The sequence below is a fragment of the Solanum dulcamara genome, chromosome 5, assembly GCF_947179165.1.
Source record: "Solanum dulcamara chromosome 5, daSolDulc1.2, whole genome shotgun sequence".
Lineage (NCBI taxonomy): Eukaryota > Viridiplantae > Streptophyta > Magnoliopsida > Solanales > Solanaceae > Solanum > Solanum dulcamara.
In genome coordinates, this window is record NC_077241.1 from 80,121,919 (window position 1) to 80,138,012 (window position 16,094).

Below are 16,094 nucleotides of genomic sequence, written 5' to 3' on the forward strand. Positions count from 1 at the left end.
ATCTGCGGGCTAACACACACGAAAAACTGGCAAAATCGCCTAATTCCTATTGCATCGCCAATAAAATGCTCCTTAACTCCTCTATAGCGTCGTCGGGGCTACTGGAGTCGTTCCCCAACTCGTTACGTATGCCACTATGGAAGAATACAAGAAATTTCGACACGGACCCCCGGCACCTAAAAAATTCGTGGGTTAACAAACACGAAAAAACTAGCAAAATCGCCTAATTACTATTGCATCGCAAATAAAATGCTCCTAAACCCCTCTATAGTGCTGCCGGGGCAACTAGAGTCATTCCCCAGGTCGTTACGGTCGCTACTATGTAACAATCCAAGAAAATTTGAACTAAACCCCAGGCACCTAAAAAATCTGTGGGTTAAGATACACGAAAAACTGGCAAAATCGCCTAATTCCTATTGCGTCGCCAATAAAATGCTCCTAAACCCCTCTATAGCGCCGCCGAGGCTGCTGGAGTCGTTCCCCAGGACGTTACAGAAGCTACTATGGAAGAAACCAAGAAAATTCAACTCGGACCCTCGGCACCTAAAAAATCTGTGGGCTAACACACATGAAAAACTGGCAAAATTGCCTAATTCCTATTGCGTCGCTAATAAAATTCTCCTAAACCCCTCTAAAGTGCCAGCGCGGCTACTGTAGTCGTTCTCCTGGTTTTTACGGATGCTACAATGGAAGAATCCAAGAAAATTTGACCCGGACCCCGACACCAAAAAAGTCTGTGGGCTAACACACATGAAAAACTGGCAAAATCGCCTAATTCCTATTGCGTCGCTAATAAAATTCTTCTAAACCCCTATAAAGCGCCAACGGGGCTACTTTAGTCGTTCTCCAGGTTTTTACGGACGCTACAATGGAAGAATCCAAGAAAATTTAACCCGGACCCCCGGCACCTAAGAAATCAGTGGGCTAACACACAAAAAAAACTTGCAAAATTGCCTAATTCCTATTGCATCGCCAATAAAATGCTCCTAGACCCCTCTATAGCGTCGCCGGGGCTACTGGAGTTGTTTTCCAGGTCGTTACGGACGCCACTATAGAAGAATGAAAGAAATTTCGACACAGACCCCGACACCTAAAAAATTTGTAGGTTAACACACACGAAAAACTGGCAAAAATCTCTTAATTCCTATTGCGTCGCCAATAAAATGCTCCTAAACCCCTCGATAGCGCCGTCGGGGCAACTAGAGTCGTTCCCTAGGTCGTTACAGATGCTACTATTGAAGAATCCAAGAAATTTAGACACGGACCCCCGGCGCCTAAAAAATTCGTAGGCTAACACACAGGAAAAACTGGCAAAATTGCCTAATTCCTATTGCATCGCTAATAAAATGCTCCTAAACCCCTCTATAGTGCTGCCGGGGCAACTAGAGTCATTCCCCAGGTCGTTACGGTCGCTACTATGTAACAATCCAAAAAAATTTGAACTAAACCCCAGGCACCTAAAAAATCTGTGGGTTAAGAGACACGAAAAACTGGCAAAATCGCCTAATTCCTATTGCGTCGCCAATAAAATGCTCCTAAACCCCTCTATAGCGCCGCCGAGGCTGCTGGAGTCGTACCCCAAGACGTTACGGAAGCTACTATGGAAGAAACCAAGAAAATTCAACTCGGACCCTCGGCACCTAAAAAATCCGTGGGCTAACACACATGAAAAACTGGCAAAATTGCCTAATTCCTATTGCGTCGCTAATAAAATTCTCCTAAACCCCTCTAAAGCGCCAACGAGGCTACTGTAGTCATTCTCCAGGTTTTTACGGATGCTACAATGGAAGAATCCAAGAAAATTTGACCCGGACCCCGACACCAAAAAAGTCTGTGGGCTAACACACATGAAAAACTGGCAAAATCGCCTAATTCCTATTGCGTCGCTAATAAAATTCTTCTAAACCCCTATAAAGCGCCAACGGGGCTACTTTAGTCGTTCTCCAGGTTTTTACGGACGCTACAATGGAAGAATCCAAGAAAATTTAACCCGGACCTCCGGCACCTAAGAAATCAGTGGGCTAACACACAAAAAAAACTTGCAAAATTGCCTAATTCCTATTGCATCGCCAATAAAATGCTCCTAGACCCCTCTATAGCGTCGCCGGGGCTACTGGAGTCGTTTTCCAGGTCGTTATGGACGCCACTATGGAAGAATGAAAGAAATTTTGACACGGACCCTGACACCTAAAAAATTCGTGGGTTAACACACACGAAAAACTGGCAAAAATCTCTTAATTCCTATTGCGTCGCCAATAAAATGCTCCTAAACCCCTCGATAGCGCCGTCGGGGCTACTAGAGTCGTTCCCCAGGTCGTTACAGATGCTACTATTGAAGAATCTAAGAAATTTAGACACGGACCCCCGGCTCCTAAAAAATTCGTAGGCTAACACACAGGAAAAACTGGCAAAATTGCCTAATTTCTATTGCGTCGCCAATAAAATGCTTTTAAACCCCTCTATAGCGCCGCCGGGGCTACTGGAGTCGTTCCCCAGGTCGTTACAGATGCTACTATTGAAGAATCCAATAAATTTAGACACGGACCCCCGGCGCCTAAAAAATTCGTGGGCTAACACACAGGAAAAACTGGCAAAATTGCCTAATTTCGATTGCGTCGCCAATAAAATGCTCCTAAACCCCTCTATAGTGCCGCCGGGGCTACTGAGTCTTTCCCCAGGTCATTACGGACGCTACTATGGAAGAATCCAAGAAATTTCGACACGGACTCCTTGCACGTAAAAAATCTGTGGGCTAACACACATGAAAAACTGGCAAATTCGCCTAATTACTATTACGTCTCTAATAAAATGCTCTTAAGCCCCTCTAAAGCTCCACCGGGGCTACTGGAGTCGTTCCCCAAGTCGTTACAGACTTTACTATTGAAAAATCTAAGAAATTTTGACCCGGACCTCCGGCACTTAAAAATTTGTGAGCTAACACACGAAAAACTGGCAACATCTCCTAATTCTTATTGTGTCGCTAATAAAATGCTCCTAAACCTCTCTATAGTGGCGCCAGGGCTACTAGAGTCATTCCCCAGGTTGTTACGGATGCTACTATGGAAGAATGGAAGAAAATTTGACCCGTACCCTCGGCACCTAAAAAATCTATGGACTAACACACACGAAAAAACTGGCATAATCGCCTAATTCCTATTGCGTCGCCAATAAAATGCTCCTAAACCCCTCTATAGCGCTGCCGGGGCTACTAGAGTCGTTACTCAGGTCGTTACGGACGCTACTATAGAAGAATCAAAGAAAATTTGACTCGTACCCTCGGTACCTAAAATATCCGTGGGCTAACACACACGAAAAACTGGCAAAATTGCCTAAATCCTATTGTGTTACCAATAAAATGCTCCTAAACCCCTCTAAAACGCCGCCGGGGCTACTGGAGTCGTTCCCCAGGTCGTTACGGATGCTACTATGGAAGAATGCAAGAAAATTCGACTCGAACCTTCGGCACCTAAAAACTCTTTACGCTAATACACACGAAAAACTGGCAAAATTGTCTAATTCCTATTGCGTCTCCGATAAAATACTCCTAAACCCCTCTATAGCACCGCCGGGGCTGCTGAGTCTTTCCCCAGGTCGTTACGAATGCTACTATAAAAGAATCCAAGAAATTTCAAACGGACCCCTGGCACATAAAAATATCTTTGGCTAACACACACGAAAAACTGGCAAATTCGCCTAATTCCTATTGCGTCTCCAATAAAATGCTCCTAAACCCCTCTATAGCGCCGCCGGGGCTAATGAGTCTTTCCCCAGGTCGTTACAGACGCTACTATAAAAGAATCCAAGAAATTTCAACACGTACCCCGACACATAAAAATATCTGTGGGCTAACACACACGAAAAACTGGCAAATTCGCCTAATTACTATGGCGTCTCTAATAAAATACTCTTAAGCCCCTCTATAGCGCCGCCGGGGCTACTGGAGTCGTTCCCAGGTCGTTACGGATGCTACTATGGAAGAATACAAGAAAATTCGACTCGACCCCCGACACCAAAAAAATCCGTGGTCTAACACACACAAAAAATTGGCAAAATTGCCTAATTCCTTTTGCGTCGCAAATAAAATAATCCTAAACCCCTCTAAAGTGCCGCCGGGGCTACTGGAGTCATTCCCCAGGTCGGTACGGACGCTACTCTGGAAGAAATCAAGAAAATTCAACCCAGACCCCCGGCATCTAAAAATTCAGTGGGCTAACACATACGAAAAACTGGCAAAATCGCCTAATTGCTATTGCATCTCCAATAAAATGCTCCTAAACCCTTCTAAAGCGCAGCCGGGCTACTGGAGTCGTTCCCCAGGTCATTACGGATGCTATTATGGAAGAATCCAAGAAAATTTAACCCGGACCCCCGGCACCTAAAAAATCCGTGGACTAACACACACGAAAAACTGGCAAAATATCCTAATTCCTATTGCGTCGCCAATAAAATGCTCCTAAACCCCTCTAAATCAACGCTACTATGGAAGAAATCAAGAAAATTCGACCCGGACCCTAGGAACCTAAAAAATCCATGGATTAACACACACGAAAAACTGGCAAAATCGCCTAATTCCTATTACGTCGCCAATAAAATACTCCTAAATCCCTCTATAGCGCCACCGGGGCTACTGGAGTCGTTCCCAGGTCATTACGAATTCTACTATTGAAGAATACAAGAAATTTAGACACGGCCCCCCAAAACATAAAAAATCTGTGGGCTAACACACACGAAAAACTTGCAAAATCACCTAATTCCTATTGGGTCGCCAATAAAATACTCCTGAACCACTCCAAAGCGTCGCCGGGGCTACTGGAGTCATTCCCTAGGTCGTTACGGATGCTACTATGGAAGAATCCAAGAAAATTCGACCTGGACCCCGGCACCTAAAAAAGCTGTGGGCTAACACACATGAAAAACTGGCAAAATAGCCCAATTCCTATTGCGTCGCCAATAAAATGCTCCTAAGCCTTTCTAAAGCGCCGCTGGGGATACTGTAGTCGTTCCCCAGGTCGTTACGGACGCTACTATGGAAAAATCCAAGAATATTTGACCCGAACCCCCGGCACCTAAAAAATCTATGGGCTAACACACACGAAAAACTACTAAAATCCCCTAATTCCTATTGCATCGCCAATAAAATGCTCCTTAACTCCTCTAAAGCGTCGTCGGGGCTACTAGAGTCGTTCCCTAGGTCGTTATGGACGCAACTATAGAAGAATCCAAGAAAATTCGACCCGGACCCCCGGCACCTAAAATATATGTGGGCTAACACACACGAAATAATGGCAAAATTGCTTAATTCCTATTGTGCCGCAAATAAAATGCTCTTTAACCCCTCTAATGCGCCACCGGGGCTGTTGGAGTCGTTCCCAAGGTCGTTACAGATACTAATATTGAAAAATCCAAGAAAATGTGACCCGGTCCCCCGGCACCTAAAACATTTGTGGCTAACACACACGAAAAACTAGCAAAATCTCCTAATACCTATTGCGTCGCTAATAAAACGCTCCTAAATACCTCTATAGCACCGCCAGGGCTACTGGAGTCATCGCCCAGGTTGTTACAGATGCTACTATGGAAGAATCCAAGAGAATTTGACCGGGACCCCCGGCACCTAAAAAATCCTTAAGCTAATACAAATGAAAAACTGGCAAAATTGCCTAATTCCTATTGCGTCGCCAATAAAATCCTCCTAAACCCCTCTATAGCGCCGCCGGGGATACTAGAGTCATTCCCTAGGCTGTTACTGATGGTACTAGAGAAGAATCCAAGAAATTTCGACCCGAACCCCCGGCACCTAAAAATCTGTGGGCTAACACACACGAAAAACTTGCAAAATCGCCTAATTCTTATTTCGTCGCCAATAAAATGCTCCTAAACCCCTCTAAAGCGCCGCCGGGGCTAGTGGAGTCGTTCCCCAGGTCGTTACGGATGCTACTATGTAACAATCCAAGAAAATTTGAGCTAAACCCCAAGCACCTAAAAAATCTATGGGTTAAGACACATGAAAAACTGGCAAAATCGCCTAATTTCTATTGCGTCGCCAATAAAATGCTCCTAAACCCCTCTATAGCACCGCCGAGGCTGCTGGAGTCGTTCCCAGGACGTTACGGAAGCTACTATGGAAGAATCCAAGAAAATTCAACTCGGACCCTCGGTACCTACAAAATGCGTGGGCTAACACACATGAAAAACTGGCAAAATCGCCTAATTTCTATTTCTTCGCTAATAAAATTCTCCTAAACCCCTCTAAAGCGCCAACAGGGCTACTGTAGTCGTTCTCCAGGTTTTTACGGACGCTACAATGGAAGAATCCAAGAAAATTTGACCCGGACCCCCGACACCAAAAAAATCTGTGGCTAACACACATGAAAAACTAGCAAAATCGCCTAATTCCTATTGCGTCGCTAATAAAATTCTCCTAATCCCCTCTAAAGCGCCAACGGGGCTACTTTAGTCGTTCTCCAGGTTTTTACGGACGCTACAATGGAAGAATCCAAGAAAATTTAACCCAGACCCCCGGCACCTAAGAAATCAGTGGGCTAACACACAAAAAAACTTGCAAAATTGCCTAATTCCTATTGCGTCGCCAATAAAATACTCCTAAACCGCTCTATAGCGCCGCCGGGGCTACTGGAGTCGTTTCCCAGGTCATTACGGATGCCACTATGGAAGAATGAAAGAAATTTCGACATGGACCCCGGCACCTAAAAAATTCGTGGGTTAACACACACGAAAAACTGGCAAAAATCGCTTAATTCCTATTGCGTCGCCAATAAAATGCTCCCAAACCCCTCGATAGCGCCGTCGGGGCTACTAGAGTCGTTCCCTAGGTCGTTACGGATGCTACTATAGAAGAATCTAAGAAAAGTTGACCTAGACCCCCGACACCTAAAAAATCCGTGGGCTAACACACACGAAAAACTGGCAAAATTGCCTAAATCCTATTGCGTCGCCAATAAAATGCTCCTAAAGCTCTCTAAAGCGCCGCCGGGGCTACTGCAGTCATTCCCCAGGTCGTTACAGATTCTACTATATACGAATCCAAGAAAATTTGACCCGAAACCCCAGCACCTAAAAAATCCGTGGCTAACACACACGAAAAACTAGCAAAATCTCCTAATTCCTATTGCATCGCCAATAAAATGCTCCTAAATCCCTCTGTAGCACCGCCGGGGCTACTAGGGTCATTCCCCAGGTCGTTACAAATGCTACTATGGAAGAATGAAAGAAAATTCGACTCAAACCTTCGGCACCTAAAAATTCCTTACGCTAATACACACGAAAACTTGCAAAATTGCCTAATTCCTATTGCGTCTCCAATAAAATGCTCCTAAACCCCTCTATAGCGCCGCCGGGGCTACTGAGTCTTTCCCAGGTCGTTATGGACGCTACTATGGAAGAATCCAAGAAATTTCGATACGGACCCCCGGAACGTAAAAAATCTGTGGGCTAACAAACACGAAAAATTGGCAAATTCGCCTAATTACTATTGCGTCTCTAATAAAATGCTCTTAAGCCCCTCTAAAGCACCACCAGGGCTATTGGAGTCGTTCCCCAGGTCGTTACGGATGCTACTATAGAATAATCCAAGAAAATTTGACCCAGACCCCTGGCACCTAAAAAATCGGTGGGCTAACACACACGAAAAACTGGAAAAATCTCTTAATTCATATTGTGTCGCTTATAAAATACTCCTAAACCTCTCTATAGCACTGCCGGGGCTACGAGAGTCGTTCCCCAGGTGGTTATGGACGCTTCTAAAGAAGAATGGAAGTAAATTTTACCCGTACCCCCGGCACCTAAAAATGCGCGGGCTAACACACATGAAAAACTGGCAAAATCGCCTAATTTCTATTGCGTCGCCAATAAAATTCTTTTAAACCCCTCTATAGCGCCGCCGGGGCTACTGGAGTCGTTCCCCAGGTTGTTACGGATGCTACTATTGAAGAATCTAAGAAATTTCGACACGGACCCCCGGCGCCTAAAAATTTCGTGGGCTAACACATAGGAAAAACTGGCAAAATCGCCTAATTTCGATTGCGTCGCCAATAAAATGCTCCTAAACCCCTCTATAGCGCCGCCGGGGCTACTTAGTCTTTCCCCAGGTCGTTACGGACGCTACTATGGAAGAATCCAAGAAATTTCGACACGGACTCCTGGCACGTAAAAAATCTGTGGGCTAACACACATGAAAAACTGGCAAATTCGCCTAATTACTATTGCGTCTCTAATAAAATGCTCTTAAGCCCCTCTAAAGCTCCACCGGGGCTACTGGAGTCGTTCCCCAAGTCGTTACGGACTTTACTATTGAAGAATCCAAAAAATTTGACCCAGACCTCCGGCAACTAAAGAATCTGTGGGCTAACACACGAAAAACTGGCAAAATCTCCAAAACTGGCAAATTCGCCTAATTACTATTGCGTCTCTAATAAAATGCTCTTAAGCCCCTCTAAAGCTCCACCGGGGCTACTGGAGTCGTTCCCCAAGTCGTTACGGACTTTACTATTGAAGAATCCAAAAAATTTGACCCGGACCTCCGGCAACTAAAGAATCTGTGGGCTAACACACGAAAAACTGGCAAAATCTATGGGCTAACACACACGAAAAACTAGCAAATTCGCCTAATTACTATTGCGTCTCTAATAAAATGCTATTAAGCCCCTCTAAAGCTCCACCGGGGCTACTGGAGTCGTTCCCCAAGTCGTTACGGACTTTACTATTAAAGAATCCAAAAAATTTGACCCGGACCTCCGGCAACTAAAGAATCTGTGGGCTAACACACGAAAAACTGGCAAAATCTCCTAATTTCCTATTATGTAGCTAATAAAATGCTCTTAAACCTCTTTATAGTGGTGCCGGGGCTACTAGAGTCATTCCCCAGGTTGTTACGGACGCTACTTTAGAAGAATGGAAGAAACTTTGACCCATACCCTTGGTACCTAAAAAATCTGCAGGCTAACACACACGACAAACTGGCAAAATCGCCTAATTCCTATTGCGTCGCCAATAAAATGCTCCTAAACTCCTCTATAGCATCGTCGGGGCTACTGGAGTCATTACGGATGCCACTATGGAAGAATACAAGAAATTTCGACACGGACCCCCGGCACCTAAAAAATTTGTGGGTTAACACACACGAAACAACTGGCATAATCGCCTAATTCCTATTGCATCGCCAATAAAATGCTCTAAACCCCTCTATAGCGCTACCGGGGCTACTAGAGTCGTTACCCAGGTCGTTACGGACGCTACTATAGAAGAATGAAAGAAAATTTGACCCGGACCCCCGGCACCTAAAAAATCTGTGGGCTAACACACACGAAAAACTGGCAAAATTGCCTAAATCCTATTGTGTTACCAATAAAATGCTCCTAAACCCCTCTAAAATGCCGCCGGGGCTACTGGAGTCATTTTCCAGGTCATTACGGATGCTACTATATAAGAATCCAAGAAAATTTGACCTGAACCTCTGGCACCTAAAAAATCTGTGGGCTAACACACACAAAAAACTGGCAAAATCTTCTAATTCATATTGCGTCGCTATTAAAATGCTCCTAAACCCCTCTGTAGCACCGCCGGGGCTACTGGAGTCGTTCCCCAGGTTGTTACGGACGCTTCTATGAAAGAATGCAGGAAAATTCGACTCAGACCTTCGGCACCTAAAAAAATCCACGGGCTAACACACACGAAAAACTGGCAAAATAGCCTAATTCCTATTGCGTATCTAATAAAATGCTCCAAAACCTCTCTAAAGCATCGCCGGGGCTACTGGAGTCGTTCCCCAGGTTGTTATGGACGTTACTATGGAAGAGTGGAAGAAAATTTGACCCGAACCCCCGGCACCTAAAAAATTCATGGGTTAACACAGACGAAAAACTGGCAAAATCGCCTAATTCCTATTGCGTCGCCAATAAAATGCTCCTAAACCTCTCTAAAGCGCCGCTGGGGCTACTGGAGTCATTTTACCAGGTCGTTATAGACGTTACTATAGAAGAATGGAAGAACAATCGACCCGTACCCCCGGCACCTAAAAAATCTGTGGGCTAACACACACGAAAAACTGGCAAAATCCCCTAATTCCTATTGCGTCGCTAATAAAATACTCCTAAACCACTCTAAAGCACCGCCGGGGCTACTGGAGTCGGTCCCCAGGTTGTTACGGAAGCTACTATGGAAAAATCGAAGAAACTTTGACCCGAACCCCCGGTACCTTAAAAATCCAAGCACTAACACACATGAAAAACTAGCAAAATCACCTAATTCCTATTGCGTCGCCAATAAAATGCTCCTAAACCCCTCTGTAGCGCCGCTGGGGCTACTGGAGTCATTACCAAAGTCGTTACGGATGATAATATGGAAGAATCAAAGAAAATTCAACCCGGACCCCCGAGACCTAAAAAATCCTTATGCTAATACACACGAAAAACTAGCAAAATTTCCTAATTTCTATTGCGTCTCCAATAAAATGCTTCTAAACCTCTCTACAGCGCCGCCGGAGCTATTAGATTCGTTCCCCAGGTCGTTACGGACACTACTATTGAAGAATCCAAGAAAATTTGACCCGGACCCCTGCCACCTAAAAAATCAGTGTGCTAACACACACGAAAAACTGGCAAAATCTCCTAATTCATATTGCGTCGCTAATAAAATGCTCCTAAACCCATATGTAGCACCGCCGGGGCTACTAGAGTCGTTCCCTAGGTCGTTACAGACGCTACTATGGAAGAATGTAAGAAATTTCGACTCAGACCTTCGGGACCTAAAAAATCTGCGGGCTAACACACATGAAAAACTGGCAAAATCGCCTAATTCCAATTGTGTATCTAATAAAATGCTCCTAAACCCCTCTAAAGCACTGCTGGGGCTATTGGAGTCGTTCCCCAGGTCGTTACGAACGCTACTATGGATGAATCCAAAAAAATTTAACAAGGACCTCCGGCACCTAAAAAATATGTGGGATAACACACACGAAAAACTGGCAAAATCGCCTAATTCCTATTGCATCACCAATAAAATGCTCCAAAACCCCTCTATAGCACCGCCGGAGCTACTGGAGTCGTTCCCAGGTCGTTAGGGACGCTACTATGGAAGAATGGAAGAAAATTCGACCAGGATCCCCAACACCTAAAAAATCCATGGGCTAACACACACGAAAAACAGGCAAAATCGCCTAATTCCTATTGCGTCGCCAATAAAATGCTCCTACTCCTCTCTCTAGCTCCGTCGGGGCTATTGAAGTATTTCCCCAAGTAGCTACGGACGCTACTATAGAAGAATGGAAGAAAATTGGACTCGTACCCCCGGCACCTAAAAAATCCGCGGGCAAACACACACGAAAAACTGGCAAAATCGCCTAATTCTAATTGCGTCGCTAATAAAATGCTCCTAAACCACTCTAAAGCGCCGCTGGGGCTACTGGAGTCGTTCCCCAGGTCGTTACGGAAGCTACTATGGAAGAATCCAAGAAAATTTGACCCGCACCCCCGGCACCTTAAAAATCCGTGGGCTAACACTCACGAAAAATTGGCAAAATCTCCTAATTCCTATTGCCTTGCCAATTCAATGCTCCTAAACCCCTCTATAGTGCCGCCGGGGCTACTGGATTGGTTCCCCAAGTCGTTACGGACACTACTATGAAATAATCAGAGCAAATTCAACCCGGACCCTGGCACCTAAAAAATCCTTACGATAATACACACGAAAAACTGGCAAAATTGCCTAATTTTTATTGCATTTCCAATAAAATACTCCTAAACCCCTCTACAGCACCGCCGGGGCTACTGGAGTCGTTCCCTAGGTCGTTACGAACACTACTATTGAAGAATCAAAGAAAATTTGACCCAGAACCCCGGCACCTAAAAAATTCGTGGGCTAACACACACGAAAAACTAGCAAAATTGCCTAATTCCAATTGTGTCGCCAATAAAAAGCTCCTAAACTGATTTCCCCAGGTCGTTACAAATACTACTATGGAAGAATGGAAGAATATTCAACCCATATCCCCGACACCTAAAAAATCCGCGGGCTAACACACACAAAAAACAGGCAAAATTGCCTAATTCCTATTGCGTATCTAATAAAATGCTCCTAAACCCCTCTAAAGCACCGCATGGGCTACTGGAGTCGTTACGTACGCTACTATGGAAGAATGGAAGAATATTCGACCCGGACCCCCGGCACCTAAAATATCCATGGGCTAACACACACAAAAAATTGGCAAAATTGCCTAATCCCTATTACGTCGCCAATAAAATGCTTCTAAACCTCTCTATAGCACCGCCGAGGATACTGGAGTCTTTCCCCAGGTCGTTACAGACGCTACTATGGAAGAATGGAAGAAACTTCGACTCGTACCCCCGGCACCTAAAATATCCGCAGGCTAACACATACGAAAAACTGGCAAAATCGCCTAAATCCTAATGTGTCGCTAATAAAATGCTTCTAAACCACTCTAAAGCGCCGCCGGGGCTACTGGAGTCGTTCCCCAGGTCATTATGGAAGCTAATATGGAAGAATCCAAGAAAATTTGACCCGGACCCCCAGCACCTTAAAAATCCGTTGGCTAACACACACGAAAAACTTGCAAAATCGCCTAATTCCTATTGACTCGCCAATTCAATGCTCCTAAACCCCTCTATAACACCGCCAGGGCTACTGGAGTCGTTCCCCAAGTCATTATGGATGCTACTATAGAAGAATCAGAGAAAATTCAACCCGGACCCCCGGCACCTAAAAAGTTCTTATGCTAATACACACGAAAAACTGGCAAAATTGCCTAAATTCTATTGCCTCTCTAATAAAATGCTTCTAAACCCCTCTACAGCGCCGCCGGGGATACTAGAGTCGTTCCCCAGGTCGTTACGGACACTACTATTGAAGAATACAATAAAATTTGACCCGAACTCCCATCACCTAAAAAATTCGAGGTCTAACACACACGAAAAACTGGCAAAATCTCCTAATTCCTATTGCGTCGCCAATAAAATTCTCCTAAATACCTCTATAGCACCGCCAGGGCTACTGGAGTCATCGCCCAGGTTGTTACTGACGCTACTATGGATGAATCAGAGAAAATTCAACCCGGACCCCCGGCACCTAAAAAATCCTTACGCTAATACACACGAAAAACTAGCAAAATTGCCTAATTCCGATTGCGTCTCCAATAAAATGCTCCTAAACCCCTCTATAGCGCTGACGAGGCTACTGAGTCTTTCCCCATGTCGTTACGGACGCTACTATGGAATAATCCAAGAAATTTCGACACGGACTCCAGGCAGGTAAAAAATCTGTGGGCTAACACACACGAAAAACTAGCAAATTTGCCTAATTACTATTGCGTCTCTAATAAAATGCTATTAAGCCCCTCTAAAGTGCAACCAGGGCTACTGAAGTCGTTCCCCAGGTTGTTATGGACGGTACAACAGAATAATCTAAGAAAATTTGACCCAGACCCCCGGTACCTAAAAAATCTGTGGGTTAACACACACGAAAAACTGGCAAAATCGCTTAATTCCTATTGCGTCGCCAATAAAAAGCTCCTAAACCCCTCAAAAGTACCACCGAGGCTAGTGGAGTCATTCCCAGGTCTTGCAAATGCTACTATTGAAGAATCCAAGAAAATTTGACCTGAACCCCCGGCATCTAAAAAATCCGTGGTCTAACACACACAAAAAACTGGCAAAATCTCCTAATTCATATTGCGTCGCTAATAAAATGCTCCTAAACCCCTCTGTAGCACCGTCGGGGCTACTAGAGTCGTTCCCCAGGTCGTTACGGACGCTTCTATGGAAGAATGCAGGAAAATTTGACCTGAACTCTCGGCACCTAAAAAATCTGTGGTCTAACATACACGAAAAACTGGCAAAATCGCCTAAATCCTATTGCGTCGCCAATAAAATGCTCCTAAACCCCTCTAAAGCACCGCCGGGGCAACTACAATCGTTCCCCAGGTCGTTACGCATTCTACAATATACGAATCCAAGAAAATTTAACCCGAAACCCCGGCACCTAAAAAATCTGTGGGCTAACACACATGAAAAACTAGCAAAATCTCCTAATTCTTATTGCGTCGCCAATAAAATGCTCCTAAACCCCTCTGTAGCACCTCCGGGGCTACTGGAGTCGTTCCCCAAGTCGTTACGAATGCTACTATAGAGGAATGAAATAAAATTCGACTCAAACCTTCGGCACCTAAAAAATCCTTACGCTAATACACACGAAAACTTACAAAATTGCCTAATTCCTATTGCGTCTCCAATAAAATGCTCCTAAACCCCTCTATAGCGTCGCCGGGGATACTGAGTCTTTCCCAGGTCATTATGGATGCTACTATGGAAGAATCCAAGAAATTTCGACAAGGACCCCCGGAACGTAAAAAATCTGTGGGCTAACAAACACGAAAAACTGGCAAATTTGCCTAATTACTATTGCGTCTCTAATAAAATGCTCTTAAGCCCTTCTAAAGCACCACCAGGGCTATTAAAGTTGTTCCCAGGTCATTACGGATGCTACTATAGAATAATCCAAGAAAATTTGACCCAGACCCCCGGAACCTAAAAAATCGGTAGGCTAACTTACACAAAAAACTGGCAAAACCACTTAATTCCTATTGTGTCGCTTATAAAATTCTCCTAAACCTCTCTATAGCGCTGCCGGGGCTACTGGAGTCGTTCCCCAGGTGGTTATGGATGCTACTAAAGAAGAATGGAAGTAAATTGGACCCGTACCCCTGGCACCTAAAAAATGCGCGGGCTAATACACACGAAAAACTGGCAAAATCGCCTAATTTCTATTGCGTCGCCAATAAAATGCTTTTAAACCCCTCTATAGCGCCGACGGGGCTACTTGAGTCGTTCCCCAGGTCATTACGGATGCTACTATTGAAGAATCCAAAAAATTTCGACACGGACCCCCGGCGCCTAAAAAATTCATGGGCTAACACACAGGAAAAACTGGCAAAATCGCCTAATTCCGATTGCGTCGCCAATAAAATGCTCCTAAACCCCTCTATAGCGCCGCCGGGGCTACTGAGTCTTTCCCCAGGTCATTATGAACGCTACTATGGAAGAATCCAAGAAATTTCGACACGGACTCCTTGCACGTAAAAAATCTGTGGGCTAATACACACGGAAACTGGCAAATTTGCCTAATTACTATTGCGTCTCTAATAAAATGCTCTTAATCCCCTCTAAAGCTCTACCGGGGCTACTGGAGTCGTTCCCCAAGTCGTTACGGACTCTACTATTGAACAATCCAAGAAAATTTGACCCAGACCTCCGGCACCTAAAAAATCTGTGGGCTAACACACGAAAAACTGGCAAAATCTCCTAATTCCTATTGTGTCACTAATAAATTGCTTCTAAACCTCTCTATAGTGGCGTCGGGGCTAATAGAGTCATTTCCCAGGTTGTTACGGAGGCTACTATGGAAGAATGGAAGAAAATTTGACCCGTACCCTCGGCACCTAAAAAATCTGCGGGCTAACACACACGAAAAACTGGCAAAATCGCCTAATTCCTATTGCATCGCCAATAAAATGCTCCTAAACTCCTCTATAGCGTCGTCGGGGCTACTGGAGTCGTTCTCCAGGTCGTTACGGATGCCACTATGGAAGAATACAAGAAATTTCGACACGGACCCCCGACACCGAAAAAATTCATGGGTTAACACACACGAAAAAACTGGCATAATCGCCTTATTCCTATTGCGTCACCAATAAAATGCTCCTAAACCCCTCTATAGCACTGTCGGGGCTACTAGAGTCGTTACCCCGGTCGTTACGGACGCCACTATAGAAGAATCAAAGAAAACTTGACCCGGACCCCCGGGACCTAAAAAATCCGTGGGCTAACACACACGAAAAATTGGCAAAACTGCCTAAATCCTATTGTGTTACCAATAAAATGCTCCTAAAGCCTCTAAAACGCCTCCGGGGCTACTAGAGTTGTTCCCCAGGCCGTTACGGATGCTACTATATAAGAATCCAAGAAAATTTGACCTTAACCTCCGGCTCCTAAAAAATCTGTGGGCTAACACACACAAAAAACTGGCAAAATCTTCTAATTCATATTGCGTCGCTATTAAAATGCTCC